The sequence below is a fragment of the Eptesicus fuscus genome, chromosome 20 (genome assembly GCF_027574615.1).
Source record: "Eptesicus fuscus isolate TK198812 chromosome 20, DD_ASM_mEF_20220401, whole genome shotgun sequence".
NCBI classification, from domain to species: domain Eukaryota; kingdom Metazoa; phylum Chordata; class Mammalia; order Chiroptera; family Vespertilionidae; genus Eptesicus; species Eptesicus fuscus.
The window spans coordinates 46,157,346-46,176,644 of record NC_072492.1 but is presented as its reverse complement, the minus strand read 5'-3'; the positions used below and the strand labels follow the sequence as shown (position 1 = coordinate 46,176,644).

The window sequence follows — 19,299 nt, the reverse complement described above, 5'->3', positions numbered from 1 at the left end:
GAGGCTCTGCAGATGAACTGTTAGGTTGCAGTCTGGCCATGCTCCTTGCCAGCTGTGTGACCTTGGGCAAGATACTTAACCTTGGTGAACCTCACCTGCAAAATGGAAATCACTATAGTGCCTACTTCATAGGGTGATTATAAAAATCAAATAATAGGATGCATGGGGAGTGTTTAGCACATGGTAAGCACTCTATAAAATGTTAACTGCTATTGTTGGTGTAGATAAGTATTTTCCCAAAAACCCTGGCTAACTTTAGAAATCCACCAAAGGTACATCTTTCTTAGGGGACAGGGACTCAAAAAGGGAGGTCTCCTAAAATGTTATGTGAGGATCAAGAAAATAGTGAACAAAATTGACTCACTTTGATTTACGATATTATTTTCTGAACAATTTTTGTTAAGGACTAACCTTCTTATCATACTATGTGAAGAAATTCTGGTTTGACAACTTTACTAGAAAATTCACATGGGAATGTTTATTGGAAAACCCTCGCCTTGCTAACTTGAAGAAAATGTCCTCGATCCCTCTCTGTCTCGCTAACATGAGACAGAGTAAGGAAAACAATGATGTGTGTATTGTATAAGGCATCAGCTCAGTCTTTTGCACTCTAAAAGTTAATGCTTTCATGTTCTGTCAAAAATTTGAAATGAATATAAAATGCATATGACCAAATTGTAAACTTTCCTTTAATCCTGCTTTATTTCTATCAATAAGATGCATTTTAGAAGCATGTTAATGTGAAAAATGTGTTTTTTTTTTCAAATAGAGAGAAAATAAGACTATCATGAAAGTAATCACTTTTGATTTCCTTCCTCAATGCACCTTGTTAGTGAGCATGTTCTTACCAGTTTGTCCAAAGTTAGGAAAGGCAACTGAAGCATAACTCAGGCTGTATAATTTCAGGTTCCTCTCGGGAAGATTGCTGAAGTTTTATACTGTGAACAAATTTTGAAAAGAGCAGTTAAAGGGCCTTGGCCAATGTGGCTCAGTTGGTTGAGTGGTGTCCCATGGACTGAAAGATTGCTGGTTTGATTCCTGGTCAGGGCACATACCCAGGTTGTGGGTTCAATCCCTGGTTGGGTGTGTATGGAAGGCAACTGATGGATGTTTCTCTCACATCAATGTTTCCCTCTCTCCCTCCTTCTCTCTCTAAAATCAATAAAAACATTAAAAACAAAAAAGAGCAGTTAAAGGTAATAAACATAAAGTGTAATGCTATTTCATTACTTTCAATTACTTATAGGAACTTAAAACAGGATAATAAGAGATTGCAAATAAGAGGTTCTATCCTCCGATCTATTTTAAGTCACAGAAGAATATATATAAAAGCCAAGCGACTGGAACAACCAGAACGACTGGTTGCTGTGATACAACTGCGGTGGCCAACGGGCCCGATCGCAGCTCCCCTCAACCTCCTGCAGCTCCTCCCCATGGCCGGCCCGGTCCCCGATCGATCGGCCTCCCCTACCCCAATCGGGGGCGGGGCCAGCCAGCCAACCTTCTACAGCCCCTCCCGCTAGCTGGCCCACCCCCGATTGAGCCCCTCAACCCTGATCAGGGTGGGGCCAGCCGGCCAACTGCCCATGGCCCCTTCCCCATCAGGGTGGGCCGGACCCCACCGGTGCATGAATTTGTGCACCGGACCTCTAGTAAATAACAATGATGTACAACTAGCAGAGTATATGATAAATATTTTCATATTTTAAGGCTGTACATTCCAGATTTCACATGTTAAATGATTTTATAAATTTTAGTGATTCTCTCAATATAATGAAAATGAAATAGGAAATGAAGAATTAAATGGATTTGGGTCACACTTACCAAAATCTGACCTGTCTCCGTCAGAAGAGCGCTTTTCTGTTTTCAATGTTATCTTTACAAAATCTCTCCCACCCCAAAATGCCCAAAATAGAAAAGAGGAATTTAACCCCTGCCTTCCAAAAGCCCATGTTTAGCCTCTTGCTTTAATGAACTGTGATATGAAAATCCTTAAAATCAAGACTATGCTACACAAAGCCCTAGAGGACGAGCTCTCTGAAATTATCCCCTAAGGTGCTCCGGTGCATAAACAGGTCTCCACTACTGTGGGAAGGTGTTTTTAAGTGGTGCTGGGAGGGATTTGGTCGAGACTGTAGAGAACACTTTCTCCAGGAGGGTTCTATGTCATGGGAAAGCGCTATTACAACAGGGGCTATCAGACTTCCTGCCTTGGGAATTGTATAATAAGAGCCAGGCTGGTGCCATTTCACACGAGACCTGCCCGGAGGTAGGGGAATGGAGAAAATGACCTTTCCTGCCTCCTCCATGGGCGATGGCGGGTCCTTAATGAAAACCTGGTCCCAGGGACTGGGTTGGTACGGAACAATGCTTTTAAGGCCAAAGTTTAATTTCATAACAGCAATCGGATACTATAGATAGATGGATTGTGCTCTTTGGAGATGGATAAAATGACTCGGTCTTTGGAGAGCATCCCAAGGGGCGCTTTACGGAACAGTCTCAGGGAACAGCATCCTGTGCTGGCAAAGGCACGGCGTGATGATTTAATGGGTCTTTTCCATTTCCAGGTCTGAGGATGTATTATTCCCACCCCTGAGTGGTTATGGTCTAAGATGTTAGGCTCCATAGGGTAATGGACACCAACTTCACAGCTCGGCCATCGAACTGGAGAATGGCTGCACGGTTGCTCAGGACGGCAGTAGCCGCTGTGCCCCTCTCCCCCTCTCCTTTGAACCTGCGTGTGCTCTCCGAGGCTGTCACTAAGATCTGCACGTAGAGTTATTCAATTTCAGTCTACCTTCCAAGGAGGTGGCAGTGCAAGTTTATTGGTGCCGCAGCCTATTCTCTCGGAACTTAAACGTCGCGGCGTCTTTGATCTCAAGTCTAGGTACTTTCACGAAAGTAATCGATATGATCTACTTGGGGATGCCAAATTGGAAGAGTTTTAAATGAGGGACAGAGTGTGTGTGAGTGAATGTGTGTGCGTGCGTGCATGCAGCTGATTCACACTAGCAGTGCTGAATGAACCATCCACACAAATGCTTACGCTCTTTCGTTTTACTGATTCCTACCTGCTGCAGCTCTGAAAAGAGGTAGGACTGCTACACTTACTACTGACAGAGGCCACCGGGCAGGCTTTGTGGAGAAAAGAGATACAAGGACGTTTTCTGGCCTCCTTTTTGTATGTGCCCATGTTGAATGGTGGCGACTTAGACTTCTTTTCTGCTGCAGCTGAAACAGAATAAGGTTGCACACAAAGGGGACAGGATGGAGGGAGGGGCAGTGGGCAGCTCCTGCAACAGGTGCAAGTCACATGGCCGCGCTTTCCCACGCAGATGGGGCAGTCTCTGGTGGCCTTGTGAGCTCCGAAATGAAATAAACGAAGTGACGGGTGCGGATCAAGTGTCTGCCAATTAGGAGCTGGAAGCAAAAAGAGCAACGAGGCGGTGGACGCAGGGGGCGAGGAGGGGCGGAGTGCAGTGAGAGGGGTGGCTGGTACCCTTGCACCTTTGTTATTCTTCCATCTAAAGCTTGGATGTGAAATCCTACCTGTGTCATTTTGCTTCCAATAATCATGCTCCACTGAGGTGCTGAGATGGTATCTGGGTGATGAACAGAGAGAGCGGTTCCATTGTTCCTCCCTTCATCTGGGCCGAGGGGCTGGCGGTAAGTGTCTTCAGGTGGGACCGGAGGGTTCCAGGGGAAGGCAGACGCTCCCCAGAACCCGGAGTGGGGCTCCCAGCGGCAATCTTCCTCCTGCGCCAACACCTCCGCCCTCTACCTCATAGATCATTCACATGTAATGGACGGATAGTGCCTGTCATATCCTTAAACCTGACCTGCAAGTGGGATACTCACTTGGAATAATTTGAGATCAGACAAGTAGAAGACATGTTTGTGGTTAAGGAATTATTTTCAGGGGCGTCCAAGTGTTTCCATATGAGGCTAATGCCATTTTCGTAAGGATCAAATGCAGGAGACACAATAAATATGATTTCGTTTCCTTTGGTCCATTAAAAAAAAGATTTGATCGTGGAGAGAGGCATTCATAGGGAGAATTTTCCAAGAACAAGTCAAATGTACAGTTACCTAAGAGAGTATCTTTCTTTCACCATTTTTTTTGGTCTTTTTTTTTTTTTTTCAAACTTGATGTTTGTGGGGGCCTCGCTAAACAATCTATGTTTTAATTCATTTTCATTTTCTGCATAATGGGTGGGGGCGAGAGACATATTCTCATAATTCCTTCTCGAAATGTACTTGTTTGATCCCTGTAATAGATCTCCTCCTCCAGCCGAATCTAATGACTTTCTCTTTACATGTCAAGAGCTTTCATAACCTTTAGTATCTGCTACTCTCTATGTGGAGTCCTTTCTTCCTTTTCACAATTTGGCGATTCCTTCTTATCTCCCAAGACGGGGACCCCATGTCCCTTCTGGTTAAGTCAGGCCTTCTCCAAGCCCCTCGGGCACAAGGGAAGCGCCTCCTCTGTGGCCCTGCCGCTGTCTTTGAGCTAACGCGCTGCACTACTGCACGGTAATTATTGGTGAATGTGGCTGTCTCCTCTGTGGCCGATGACTCTGTCTGGAGTGGGAGACTCCTCTCCTTCTTTAATCCCATCACTGTCTGATGGGACGCTCCATAAATACTGATTGATGAGGCCAGGGATGAATGGGGCTTTCAGAGGTTAGGATGAGCCCAACTAAAGGATGGGATTCTCCATCCCCTTTAATGATTTGCCACGGATGAGCATAGGAGCCCAGAGTTATGAAGGCCATTCTCCCTCTCAGGAATTCTCCAAGGAGGAACTCGCGAAGAATTCCTTTCTTTATAATAATAAACATTTGATGGGATAAAGTTGATATCAGGTTTATGGTAAGACTTCTTTATATGTGTTTGGTTGCATATAACTGAAAATGATGATGATAATATATAACGACAATAGCAATAGCTAACACCTATTGAGTGTTTAACATGTGCCAGACACTGTGTCAAGCAGCTTTCCATGTATAATCCTTTCTCCTGGTAACGAGAGCACTGTGAGCTATTCAGGATCTCAATAGTAATGAAGAGTCAAGTCTGGATGTGACTCAGGGAGCCACATCAGGATGGTGGTTACCAGAGGGAAGGGGGGTGAGGGATAGATAAGGGTAAAGGGGGCCAAATATATGGTGACAGAAGATCTGACTTTGGATTGTGGTCACACAATGCAAGATACAGATGATGTATCATACAACTGTACACTTGAAACCTATATAATCTTATTAAGCAATGTCACCCCAATAAATTTAATTAAAAATATAGGAAAAAGAAGACACTATTGATAAACTGTGTGTGTGTGTGTGTGTGTGTGTGTGTGTGTGTGTGTGTGTGTAGAAAAGGTAATTGAGACTCAAAATGATTAAACGATCTACAAAGAATAGCGGGCTGGTGCTATATCATCTCAACATTTCCCATATCTCCTGAATTCAACTGTGACTCTTAATATTTTAGATTCCAGGCTATGCAAGGATCATACCTGCTTTATCTGTATAATAACTAGATTAGGACCAATTTCAGGTTCAATATGTATATGTCTTTAATTATGATGAAGGTGTCTTCCTCATTAATCCCAAATTAGGTAGAGAGTAAATAATAAAGTTGGCATTGCCCTAACCGGTTTGGCTCAGTGGATAGAGCGTCGGCCTGTGGCCTGAGGGGTCCCAGGTTCAATTCCGGTCAAGGGCATGTACCTTGGATGTGGGCACATCCCCAGTAGGAGGTGTGTAGGAGGCAACTGAATCGGTGTCTCTCTCATCGATGTTTCTAACTCTCTATCCCTCTCCCTTCCTCTCTGTAAAAAATCAATAAAATATATTTAAAAAAAATAAATAAAGTTGGGATTAATTACCTGCCATTATGGTTTGGCCAAATATGATTCTAAATAAAAAGGTAAGTGGAGGGGATCACATAGGAAACAAAACAAAACAATGGAAGATGATGCCTGTGGGGAATATATAACACTACAAAGAGACACATTATTTCTTTAACCACCAGAAAACACAGATGACACTCTCAGCCATGCCATCGTCTAAGTGGAGTGTGGCACATCCTTAGCTCCCTAAAGCCACACACTTTGCAATGGGACTTTTCAGCTTATTCTATCAAGAGCTCTCTATTTCCCCATCCCTCGAATCTGGACTCATTTAGCAACTTGCTTTCCGCAGTTGAATGTACAGAAAGTGACAATGTGCCAGTTCTGAGCATGCAATTTAAGTGGCCTTGTTTGTCTCTTTTCTCTCTCTCTCTCTCAGAACCCTTTCACCTGTCATGAGAACAAGTAGGTGCTATTCTCCCAGATGATGAGAGGTTTTTGGCTATGTGACCTCTATTACCCTAGTCGTCATGAGACATGTAAGTGAGGCCATTCTAGATGGGCCTTCTCCCAGATGGTCCACCAGCTGATTGCAGATGCATAAGCAAACCCAGCAAAGAGCAGCCAGAATACCCAGGTCAACAGAATACACAGGTGATCTATACCACCCAGAGCAATGATAGGTGCTTATTATTTTAAGACACTAAGTTTTGGAGAGGTTTAGTAGACAGCATTATTGTGGCAATAAATAATTGATAGAGTCAAACAGTAAAGGGATGACTAAAGCAATGGTAAACTCAGAAACTGTACCAACCACATACAATATCCAACCTGACTCACATAGAGTCAAAGCAATTCCTGTTTTCCATGGTTACTTGGTTCACTGCTCACTGATGTGGCTATCCAGGGAATTGTCCTTTTTTAAGACTCCTACAGAATAGTAGTTAAAATGGATCTTAGAAGTCACTTAGTCCAACTGTTCATTTTATAGAAAACGAACCAAGGCCAGTTGAGTTAAAGGACAATTCCCCATGGGCTCCTCCATTTATTGATAGAGTTGGAGCTTAACATTGTGGCTATTTAAGACTGGATGCTTTGATTCTGCTCATACTGTGTCATGATAAACAGACAGATATTTTGTAAACACTATATTTTGTAGAGGTCATCACTACTGCCATCATATCTTTCTAAAACACAACTCAATGTTTTGTATGCTGACAACCACGTTCGGTCCCCACTAAGAGCAAGATGCCTACAGTTTTGGTGTAGGGACTGCACTACCTGTGTGTATGTCTCAAGTTGAGTGTGGGATCCAATGGTAATGATGGAACCGATGCAGCTTAATGCTTTGGGTAGGGAAGCTAAGCTTTTCCTTTGCGATCAGGGCCTCACTGCCCTTGCTGCTTGATAGTACCTTGCCCCATCCCACCTCAGCGTGCCACCTCTCGCTGTGAGCAAGGGCTGCGGCGTGCCAAGCCGTCTCCACATTGTGCCCATGGCTCTGAGCAGTTTCCTACAGGGAGTAAACTGTCATTTTTCACCACATTAAATTTTATAAGTTTCAAGCAAATGGAAAATGGATTTTATTATTCTCTCTCTCTCTTTCTTTTTGCCATGAATGTTTTATAGCTGCAAAAACAGAATTTGTGGTTTCAACTGCTCAAGTTTGATGCAGAAAGCTATGGAACCTCTTATGTAACCTGATGGCCTGAATAATTATCAAAATATTTTGCTTTCCACCCTTTCTAAGCTTTAGCAGCAGAAAAAAAAAATAGTGTATGCAACCTTTTGACCACAAAATAATAATAATGAGAAAGCCCTTTTACCAGGTCTGCTCCCGCACCTACACTCAAGGTGCTGACCCTGGGGAGGCCAGCACTCAAGTGGCCTGGGCCAGGGTCCCAGCTCTCATCAGGGACGGCCTTTGGCAAAGAAGGAAACCGCCTCTGAGAAGACAAGCCAGGGAGATAAGAGAGAAAAATCACGTAGTAGAGATTCAAAGCCTTATGGCATCTTCTCCCTTCTGAAGCCAGAAACCACACTATGTTGATCTAAAAAAAAAATGATGGGGTACAAAGTGTGTATGTGTGTTTCTTTTGGCTTACAAAACACATTGTTTTTCAGCGTCTACTGAGCACAGGATGTCCTCCTAGTGTATTCAGTATGGTGTCACCTCAGACATCTCTCAAATAGAGGCGAACCTCACTTTATCAAATCTGGGATCTGGAACATATGCGGGCGAGTCAAATACTAATGAAGTCTATTATATATGATATATAACCTAAAATATTATATATTTTTTCTTTTTTAACATTAGTTTTTAAGCTCCATTTATTTAAAATTGGTTTCCAATTAACATTGTAGTAACATTTCTTCACAGTCAAAGATCCACATACACCGACATGTACATGAACTATAAAGGGTCCTCCTTACTGCAAATACCATTTCCCACTCCGTGTTACCCAAAATGAAAAAATAAAATGATATTCCCCTTTTTAAAATATTAATTTGAATTATTTTCCCCTTAGTCACATTCATAATAAATGCCTTTATTAACATGGTATATACTCTTTAGTAAAACCTAGGTTATTTTATTTCTAACAAGAAAATAGGAACTTATCTGCCATTCATTTCCCCGGCATGTTCCATAACATAGCAAGGGTGCGAGAAGTGTGGAAGTCATTTGCGAACACTCTTGCTGTATTTATCAGTAGAACATAAAGAGAACAGGGACCTTGTCCATCCAGTTATGAGACTTCAAGCCATGGTCTACTACACGCCATCATGCTGGTTGGTATACAAGAGAAACTCAGTAACTGTTTGCCGAATTACTGAATGAACCCACTAAGCTCTACGTTGAATACATAGCATACAAGTAGCAGATACTGGCTCATTTTTCTCAATCAGAGACTGAGCGGCAACAATAGAGTACCTACCTTTAAATTTGCCAGATACTGTGGGGAAGCTGGATTTCAGGGGTAGAAATAGCATCGGACTTTAATTCAAAATATCTTATGACACATTATTCAAAGTCTGTTTCCTGTTGAGGTGTGTACATACTTCATGGAGGGACTTCTTAAAACAGATTGTGAAAGGGACAGCTACCTCGATTTCAGAATACAATGTAAATATACAATAATATCATAGAACTCCTATAAACCCACCAAATTTGATTTAGCCATACTCCTAAAGAGGACTAATGGAAAATGTAAACGCTATAGAACTGAATATCACTACCATTGATTTTAGCTCACCGTCACCAAGACCTTGCAAAAGTGGCTCAGTAGGGTTTTGATGGACATGCTCAGTCTTTTGAGTCTGACAGATATGGGGTGAAATAGCAGCTTCATTCATTCATGAGCTATCTAAACTTGAGCAAGTTAATTACCACCTGCATGCTTCCCATCCCCCACCTACATAGTGAAGAGAGTATCTCCCTTTTGGAATTCAGAAACAGATGGGGTGGTGAGGCTCACGTGGTGGAGTGATTTTAAATGCTAGGCTCTGGATTCAGATCTCCTGGGTTCATATTCTGGCTCGGTTACTTAACAGTCAGATACACAGAAACAAGTTACCTAACTTCTTAGTGCCTTCGTTTAAGGCAGTTTTGAGAGAATTGAGTTAATAACATTCAGCATTTCCTGAAACATGGTCAAGTTCGAATAAGTTTGTCACTGTTACACTAATAATAATTATTATCACCTATTAAATGGAAACTATTTGGACACTTCTGCTAGGTCTTTCATAAACAACCATTCCATTTGGATAAAATGAATAACGGTTGCTTTTTTTTTAAAAAAAGAGATACTTTGTCATATTTAGAAAATAATTTTAATGAGGGAACTGGTTTATTTTCACAGTTATTTCCAAAAGGGCAGGCTTCTGGGACAGTAGAGCCAGAGGAACTGCAAGAAGGGAATGTACCAGCAGATTCCATTCCTTCTTATTGGATTAACCCCATGCCCATCAAACGCAAAGTCTAGTGATTAGCCATCCATGCTGCTTGGTTAATCACAGGCCTTCTATTCAGCGCTTATTGAGTTTGGGGGCTGATGGAGTTTCCTTTTCAAATCAACTCTTTGGAAATCCTTCCGAACGGGACTTTGTTCATGTGGCCGGAGAACAATGCACCCGAAGGAGCCACCAGCTGGAGGGAAAGAGATGGCAGAGCTCGATGGCATATCTTATTCTGGGGGAAATTAACCTCCCAATTTTGCCCAGTAATTGATTCCATCTGACTGAGGAGTTTCAGTCTTGCTTGTGACTGTCATTTGGATAGCTGGGAAGCGAAAGCCTGTAATTACAGTCAGGCAACCCTGTTATCAGAGCCGGGAGGGCTTTGCGTCTCTTTCTACCCTGGCTGATCACAGGTGAGGCTGGCCAGGGAGGGAGGAAGAAGAGAGGGGAAAGTCGGATCTTTCTCCATGGGAAAGGCCCCCACAGGCAACCTCAACCATGGAGAAAAGGTCAGAGGTCTTAGGGAGTCCTCTTGAGTTTTCATGATATGAACATGAAGAGGCCAGAGCTTCCTGTTTGTTGCAAATTCTTTTCTCTGGGGACAGGATCTGCCTGGAGATAGCCAATGAAGTCCTAGGGCTGTTATGATCGACAGGTAGGCAGGACAACCATTACAATGTCATCTGTAATAGGCTATGAGCAGTTATGTAAGTGATTCTTAGGATGTTTTGATAGGATCTGTGAACTGACCGAATGAGCACTATATTTTATAGAACACAATAAATGAGGTGAGGTCAATTTAAAAATTGGATTTGTCCTCACCTTCCATGTATGTGTAAAGCAGACATTATTGAAATTTCTAACCATTAACTATCATGATTATACTACGTGCGTTATCACCACTGTTGGTCGGTGTAGGCGTTACTACGTCTTATGAAAGGCTGAGATAAGGCAAGAATTATGTGCTTGAAAAATTCGTCCAGTGGGGTGAAGAGGCATACCTCTCAGCCCTTTTTCTACAGCCAGATTAATTTCCCTTAGGAACGGAAATTAAGTCTTGGGACTTTTAGTTCTATTCTTTTAAAATATATTTGTATTGATTTTAGAGAGGGAGAGGGAGAGAGAGATAGAAACATCAATGATGAGAGACAATCATTAATCGGCTGCCTCCTGCACGCCCCACACTGGGCATGTGCCCTGACCGGGAATCAAACTGTGACCTCCTGGTTCATAGGTTGATGTTCAACCACTGAGCCATGCCAGTGGATTGGACTGATAGTTCTAATATAAAGACTCAAGTACTAGAACAGAGGAAAGTTGAACACTTCCTTCTTCATTCTCTCCTTCGATGAATAAGACTTTTGAGAGAGTATTGGCACTGTGCTTTCTACACCTATAAGTAACCCCAGAATAATTAAGACGATGGTCTTCATTAACTTTATACAACAATGAAGCCATAAGAAAATAGGTTTCATTGGGGCCATGTTTATTGTATTGGAAAGATTGGCTACCTTGGTAGACAAAATCCTAGTGGCTAGAGGAAAATAACTCTTATGATACTATTAAATTAATTGCAAATACAGACATATAATTGTAATTATTATGAACAATGTTTGTGTACTATTTTACAGTTGATGAAACACATATGTTGCTATTATTTAAATATACTTAGTATGGGTTTGAAATTGCAGGGTATAATCAGATCAGTTTAATTAAGATTTATTTCATCATTACCTACCAGGTGATAAGTATGCCTCTGGTGGTGATCCAGAGTTTTCTCAAAGGGCAAAAGTTTGCAAGAAGATATACATGTATGGTGTGAGTGCACTCAGAGAGGGCAACGTGTGATGAAGATAAATTTTGTTGATGGTCAATTTTATGGAGGAAATAGAACTTTAAGGGATGCACAAACATTGGCTGGTTTACTGAATATCAATTATGTAAGAAATTATATTCCATTTAAATAACTATAGCTCCATATCTTTTTGAAAAATTGTGTGGTCTTTAGTGTAATGGATTAACTGATGTGAAAGATATAGTGAATTTTTTTTATTAATTTTACCCAGGTAAGAACTTAAGAAAAAATAACATACTTAGGCTCCTCCATAACATCTCTTGAAGCAAGTACAAGACTCATGGCATGATTTAAAAATGAACTAGGAAAATATAGGCCTTCACCTCCTTTCATTACAGAAACAAAATGATTGGTATTAATCTTAAAATGAGATGAGTACACAAAATATATTTTATATCAAAGTTAAAATATAGAAGTAGTGTATGTGTGTTAGCTATTACGAGTCAACACAGATACCTCTGGTATTAATTTCTCCTCTTCGTGCTCAATATATTCATTCATTTAGAAACAGAGAAGAAATAATGCTACTTATCCTACAGGATTGCTGTGTGTGTGTTAGATGAGAAAATACATGGGTTGACCTGGAGAACATTCCATAGCTGTGTACATAAAATCTCTTCATTTCTTTTTCAGCTACACTGTTACACGTTGTATGAATAAATCATACCAATCAGGGATGCCATTACGTTGAAACCACCTTTTGCTGTTACAAACCATGTCGACTATATTAACCTGCCACAGTGTCACAGAATTCCTCCCAAATGATGGTTTATCTTCTGACGATAAAGGCCACGGGAGAGGGTCTAAGGTAACAGCCTCTAAAGCTTTTTTCCATTTTCCTACAGGGAATCAGAAAGGGAAGCAGGGCAGAAAGCCACCGAGTGGACACTCGGGCCGTCTAATTATCGAGGTCAGGCAGCACATTGCGGGGACCCCTGGACGGCTGCATGGCTGGGGTATGGAAAAATCCCAATTAGATGATTAATTTAGGTTCTGGGTGTGCTTTTAGCCTATGGCCATGGAGTCGGGGAAAAGAAACAATTACCTCTCAAATTGCCATGCTGGACCGATTAATTTTTAATTGAGTCTTGTTAAAGGCATGGAAAACGGTGACATATATAACCTGGAGAAACAGTCCTGAGCCAGGGGGAGCCACTCTTCTCCCCGCAGGAACCCACAGATGGAAGCGAGAGGAAAGTGATTCAGATGCAGCCCAGAGGCAGGGCTCGGCAGGGAGGTGGCCAGGGCTTAGCTAACTTGGAGAGAAAGCTGGACTTCAAAGTAATGTCAGAGGGACAACTGGCTTTCCTTTTGGCCTTGCTGTGCAGTGAGCTCTTCTTCGTATCCCTCATTGTCTAAAATGACAGCATTCCTTAAACCTCATCGCTGTCTAGGGAATTCAGATTAGACCGGAGCCCTAAGCCTTTACTTTCCTTTGGCTCTACAACATAGGGTGAGAAAGAAAGCCTGAGAGGAAGGTCTCCTCCTCGGTGAATATTCAAGCTGGAAGTTTTGGTCCAGGCTGAGAAACAAATCGGGTATCGGAGGAGAGGTGTAGGGAAACATGGATGACTATATGGGGAATATAGATTTATATAGGGCGCTACACACCAGAGCGAACGAACCCTCACCTGTCATGCTGGAGTTTTTGAGTTTTCTAAGGTTTGGTGGAAGTAGAACCATTAGTTAATGGGGTCTCATCTTTAATGAGCATCACTATGCTAAGGATAATCCACTGAGCCTTTTATATATGTTAAGCATTCCTGGTTCATTGGGAATCTCAGGGCCTGAAAAGAGTGTCTGGGAATAGACTCATAAGCTCAAATTATTTACGTTGATCCACCATATACAATTTTATCTAAACCAATTAGCATTATTTCCTTACTAGGCAATTTCCTCTTCAATCTCTGAATAGTATCTTTAACTTGATATCAAGGAGACTAATAAGTGATAAGGGGTATTTTTTTTGTTGTCTTATTGAAGTTTCATCCTTTTAGCCTGGCTGGTGTGGCTCAGTGGTTAAGAGTCAACCTATGAACCAGGAGGTCATGATTTGATTCCCGGTCAGGGCACATGCTCAGGTTGTGGGCTCGATCCCCCACTGTGGGGCATGCAGAAGGCAGCCCATCAATGATTCTCTCTCATCATTGATGTTTCTATCTCTCTCTCCATCTCCCTTTCTCTCTGAAATCAATAAAATATATATTTAAAATAAATAAACAAATAAAAATAAATTTCACCCTTTTAATAAAAGCCAGGATCAAGCCAGTGATCTAGCAGAAGTTTCAGGATCGTGTGAAATAGCCACCTTTCAAAGATGAGCACATACAAAAATGTCTGAAATATGAATAAGGAGGAAGTGCTGACTGTGGTAGATTAGATTACTGTTTAAGAGTGCTCACTCCCTTCTCTAACTTCCATGGTGGGGGGAGGGTGTGCGTGCACATCTAAGGAAACTGACTTTGGACATGGCACTGTGACTTTCCAGCTTCACGGTGGGGAGAGTGAGCTTCTCCAACATTAGGCCAATAGGATTAGTAGACATGACATGATTCCCTTGCATAGCTGGGGTTTGCTCTCTGGCTCCCCTGCCATTTCCATGAGAGACTCATGCCCTGGCTGGACCCCTGCTCTATGGAGGGTGAGAGAAGCAGGGAGAAGATTCAGCCTTAGTTTGCCTTTACTGCCCAGTCGCTCTTAGCCATGAGATCAGCCCAGACAGCCAACTCCCAGCCCACCTGCAGGCGTACAAGCAAGGCTAACACCTAACCACTCTACACCACTGAACTCTTACAGTAGTACGGTTTGCAGGAGTAGGCAACTGGTATACCAATGATACTAGTGCTAGGTGTATGGCAGTTGTGCAGCCCGTATGAGCGCTCCTCATAGTATTTATAGGCAATAATATGGGTTTTCATCATTTAAAGAGAAGATCTCAATGGTCTCTTTTCTCTGCTTGCAGATGGGGCTTGCCTTGTGCCCTTGGACAAGTCACCCAGGCCTCTTTATGTCTGTTTCTCCATTTAAGGAAGAAAGATATTACTTGCCACCTACCTCACCCCAGGGGTCGTAAATTAACAGTTGAAAAACTCTTTGAGATCTCCCGTGAAAGGTGCAATTTAAGCAGAAGCATGCCTATTATTTATTTTTATTATCCATTTTAAAATTGAATACTTAGCGCAAATAGATTTTCCAGCCACCAGAAAGGAAGTCTCTTCTATGCCACAACATATTATGTATTGGGCACTCTCCAACTATAGACTATATTTCCCATTTATAGCACTAATTTAGATGTTTATGGGTCTGTAAATGTATTCCATTTCTCCCGGGGCTTCTGAATACCTATAAGCGTCTCATATTTTGGAACACTAAATGATGCCTTGGGCAAAGTATAAACTAAGGGAACAAGAAAGGCAAGGAAAGAATTGGGTAACAAGGGAGACACTTTTTAAAAAATAAAATAATTTTTAAACTCCCAGAATTACTCTGCAATGTAGCCCAATTTGTGATTATTGTTTCTCCCTCATTTTACAAATTATCACTTTTATATTGAGCTTCTCCTGAGCACTCAGCACAAACTATTTGTGGAAGAGGATACAATCGTGAGAATGGCTCACATTTGCAAGCCTTTACTGTGTGCTAGGTACTGTGCTGGGTGCTTTTTGCTTTTTATTTATTCATTTTTAAAAATACGTTTTTATTGAAACATCAATGTTTCTCTCTCTCTCTCCTTCCCCCTTTCTGCATGCCCCTACTGGCGATCGAGTCTGTAACCTGGGATTGTGCCCTGACTGGGAATCTAACCTGTGACCTCATGGTGCAGGGGATGACCCTCAACCAATGGAGCTACACTGGCTGGACACTGTACCTTTTAATAAGTATCACATTTATTTCTCTCACTAACCTAGTAGGTTATGAACTATTATTAACCTAATTTTAGACGCGCAGAGAGGTTAGATACCTTGCCCAAGATCACAAAGAGGTGGAGTCAGGGTTTGAGTGCAGATTCTTTGTTCAGGGGAGAAAGCTCATCGTTATGCTATGCTTCATAGTGGCTGGTGTGGTCCCAGCTTACAGCTTTTAGGGGGCGACGAGACCAGTGTAAAAAGAGCGTTAGATATTTTAGCATCTGTAATGGAAATCACGGCGATGCTCTCGAAGTGACGGCAGGGAGGGCGTTAACACTGGAGGAAATGGGGATCGCAGCCCAATGAGACAGTTCCAGCTTATCTTTGGCGTTTGTTTACTTCTGTAATTCCCGTTCCAACACTGATGTAGATAATCAAGTTTTTAGTCTAAACACTAGCAAAAACAGCCCTGTTTTGGTGAGCTGTATGCAATTTTCTAGGCAGTGATGCACAATAGGATGATTACTTAATTATTGTTCTCAATCATGAAAACTTGCTGCTTGTAAATTACGAGGGAGCCTTGTGAAGACCGGTCAGAGGAACACACACACACACATAATCAGAGGAAAAACCAGGCATGAAGGACAGTTCCTGCAGGGGGCCCTAGTCTGTGTCAAGCTGTAGAAGCTGGCTTTCTTTTTAAGAACTGGAAAATTCAAGTGACAATTTCAAAACCAACTCCATGATGTTGGAATCCCCAAGTAGAGGAGGACTATCTTCATCTCTCTCATCTCTCTTCTAAAATGTTAGACTTGGAGGGGAGAAGAGGTTTCCTCTCAGTGTTGAGGGGCCAACACACAGGAATAATTCTGAGCGTGACTCCCTAACCACGTCCTGGAGGTTCATACCATTGTTAGAGACTCTTTCAGGGGCTGGACTGAAGCCAACTGCTTAGGCTTCCTATTGGGGTGAAAAATTCCAACTTCGGTTCTATATTAGATTGGCATGTACCACTTCAAGTTAAAAAAGAAAAAAATCGATCTGAGGAGCAATTTTAAAGTCTGCTCTCAATCTGCCATTTATGAGTTTCCATCTCTACACAATGGTGTACAAAGAAACGGGGGCTTCTACTCTTCCTTGACCTTGGGCTTAACATTCAAGTCTTTCAAAGCAGGTTATCCAAGCCGGATAAGCCACTGCCCTGCCGTGGGCTCGCAGAGGCTTGGGAGACAGTGGATGAAGCTGGTGAAGGCTGTTCCTTCTTGATCTTAATCCTGTTTCTGTCACTCTCTAGCTGTGTGATTTTGGTCAATTTACTCAACTTTTCTGTGACTCAGTTTCCTTAGAAATATAACCTAGACATAATACATGTTTTTTTGTTTTTTTTTTAAATCCTCACCTGAGGACATGCTTTTATTGATTTTAGAGAGGAAGGGAGAGGTAGAGAGGGATGGAGAGAGGGAAGAAGGGAGGGAGGGTGAAACATTGATTGGTTGCCTCCCACATGTGCCCTGACCAGGGATGGAACCTGGAACCTAGGTATGTGTCCTCACCTGGAATCAAACCCACGGCCTTTCCATGTACAGGTGACGCTCCAAACAACTGAGCCATACCAGCCAGGGCTTATGTGTGGTTTTTTTGAGGGATATAGGTCACCGACCACGTTGGGAAATGGACAATACCTTCTTTCTTTCCTTCCTTCCTCCTTCCCTACGTTCTTTCCCTCCCTCCCTCCCTTCCTTCCTTTTATCCATCCATTCTTCTGCATGCTGTGCTCACCAATCTTTCATAAAAATAAGTGTTTGAAGAGGCTGTGGCTAAGCTAGGAGAGAAAAATACACTACTGAGGAAGTAGTTCAAGCCATCACAGAGTGCTTCAGTTTTTATCAATCCTCCCAAACACGGTAGAGCACATAACACGTTCATGTAGCTCTATATCTGAGATGACATTTTTTTGAGGATCTAGAGGGGGGTTTATGACTCTGTAAGGAACAAGAGAGGCAGGGACTATGTGGACTATGGCAGAAAAAGAAACCTATATATTTTCTTCTCTCAACTCCTACCCACTGGATCGGAACTTGGGAGAGAGATTTCAGATCGTTCAATGGCCCATCTAGGGTAAGACTCCTCCCTGTACGATCTGCCCCTGGCAGGTGTGCACTGGCCTTCACTGAACACCCAACGAGGAGCTTAACATCTACTTCCCACGGGAGAGCAGGGCCAGCCTCAAGCATCGCAAATCTTCCCTATGCTGAGCCCAAATCTCTCCTATGGTCTCTTACTCTTAGACGTCGCAAAGAACTACTTACTTCCCTAAGGAAAACCCAACTTCTCATAACCAATGGCAAATGTGGCTCTCAAAAAAGAGGACTATGTCTCTGTAGAAAATAATAGTGGGACTGATGCAGATTTCTGTACCAGACACCTTAGTGAACTGGGCCTTCCCAGGGCAGACAGCGAAACCTCCTGGTGGTGCCAGGTTGCGTGGGTGCCACGCTGAAAACCGCCACACGCTTCACCGAAGGGAGTGATCTAATGAGTTTCTTTCCCTGCCCGGCCCCCGCGGCGGGGCTACGAGTGACTTCATGGCCATCAGTATTGCTGACTAATGCCTGTATCAACACCTACTGGCGCTTCAGCGATTTTACGTTCGGTTTGATTTCTCCAGACAGAACTTTTCCACATCATTGGAACTAATTGAGGTAATGGAGAAACGATTCTGGTGCCAGAACACTCTTACTTTCTTTCGCCCACTTCCCCCCGTGGTATTGAAAGACAACAATGCTCACAGTCTCTCAGTGTTTCTTTACGGCAGGAAGGGGGGCTGGAGTGGGTTGCCTTTGCACCAGCCTGCTCTGACAATGGGGGCTGGGAAACAGAGCCCGAACCCCTCTCTCTCTGCTTCCCCATGCTGCGGGCTCCAGCACGGGCCCTGGGCCTGCTCCTAGGCCGCTTCTAGGTGGGGATGTGAGGATCTCTCCTGTTGTTCTCCAGACTGACCACAAGAACTCTTCTACTATTCGCTAAAACAACTAGCAGATGGAAACAAACATTTATGAGAACGTATTCCACCTTAATTATATGCATTGTCTGCCAATGTTTATAGCGTCTCAGAGGGAGTTTGGAGGTAAGGCGGAGCTGACCCAATGTGGTTTTGATTACAGGGATTTGTATCAAAGGTGGAATGGTGCCTTTTACCAACTCCCTGCCCGCCCTCCCTCCTCCAGCCCCCCCTCCCCCCTCGCACACACACACACACACACTTCAAGTCCCTTACTCAAGAAGGCTGGACAGACTGTTCCCTACAGAGTGTGGCATACAGCAAAGTCCCTAGTTTTGCCCATATCCACAGTGAGGAGCTCAGTAAGCATTTGGGGTTTAATTCAGAGCCTTTCACGGATGAGCCCTGTCTGGTTTGGATTTAGGGGGCAACTCTGCAGTGTGGGAGGGTGGGGTGCCCTTTCAACCGTTCTCAGAGTCCTCTTGGTGCATGAGTGTTGGTTCATCAGCACGGCCTGGAAGGCAATGCAAGTTGGAAATGTGCATGTTTGCTTGGGATTGGAGGAAAGAGTCGAATAAATTCTAAACAATAATTACTTTAATAATAACAATTACCTTGCATATTATGCCCCTGTCCCTTTCTCTCTGTTTTCCTTCTCTTTCTCGTTGCCAGTCTTGCCCCTTTTTCCTTACTGATCTGTCCATGTGAGGCGAGTAGCAGAAATGATGGGATGTGAGCAACAGACTGCACATTTATCTCCCATTGGCTCACAGCTCTCGTCAGCATT

General features: G+C 42.9%; 1 long non-coding RNA gene across 1 annotated transcript in view; it reads right to left on the bottom strand.

Annotated features, from left to right (window-relative positions):
* Positions 1 to 901: 901 nt before the first annotated feature.
* The window catches only part of LOC129147483 (uncharacterized), a 37,214-nt gene continuing 18,816 nt past the window's right edge, over positions 902 to 19,299 (bottom strand). The window contains exon 3 of the long non-coding RNA XR_008554851.1: positions 902 to 938. This is a non-coding gene — a long non-coding RNA (uncharacterized LOC129147483). The remainder of the gene's footprint in view (positions 939 to 19,299) is intronic.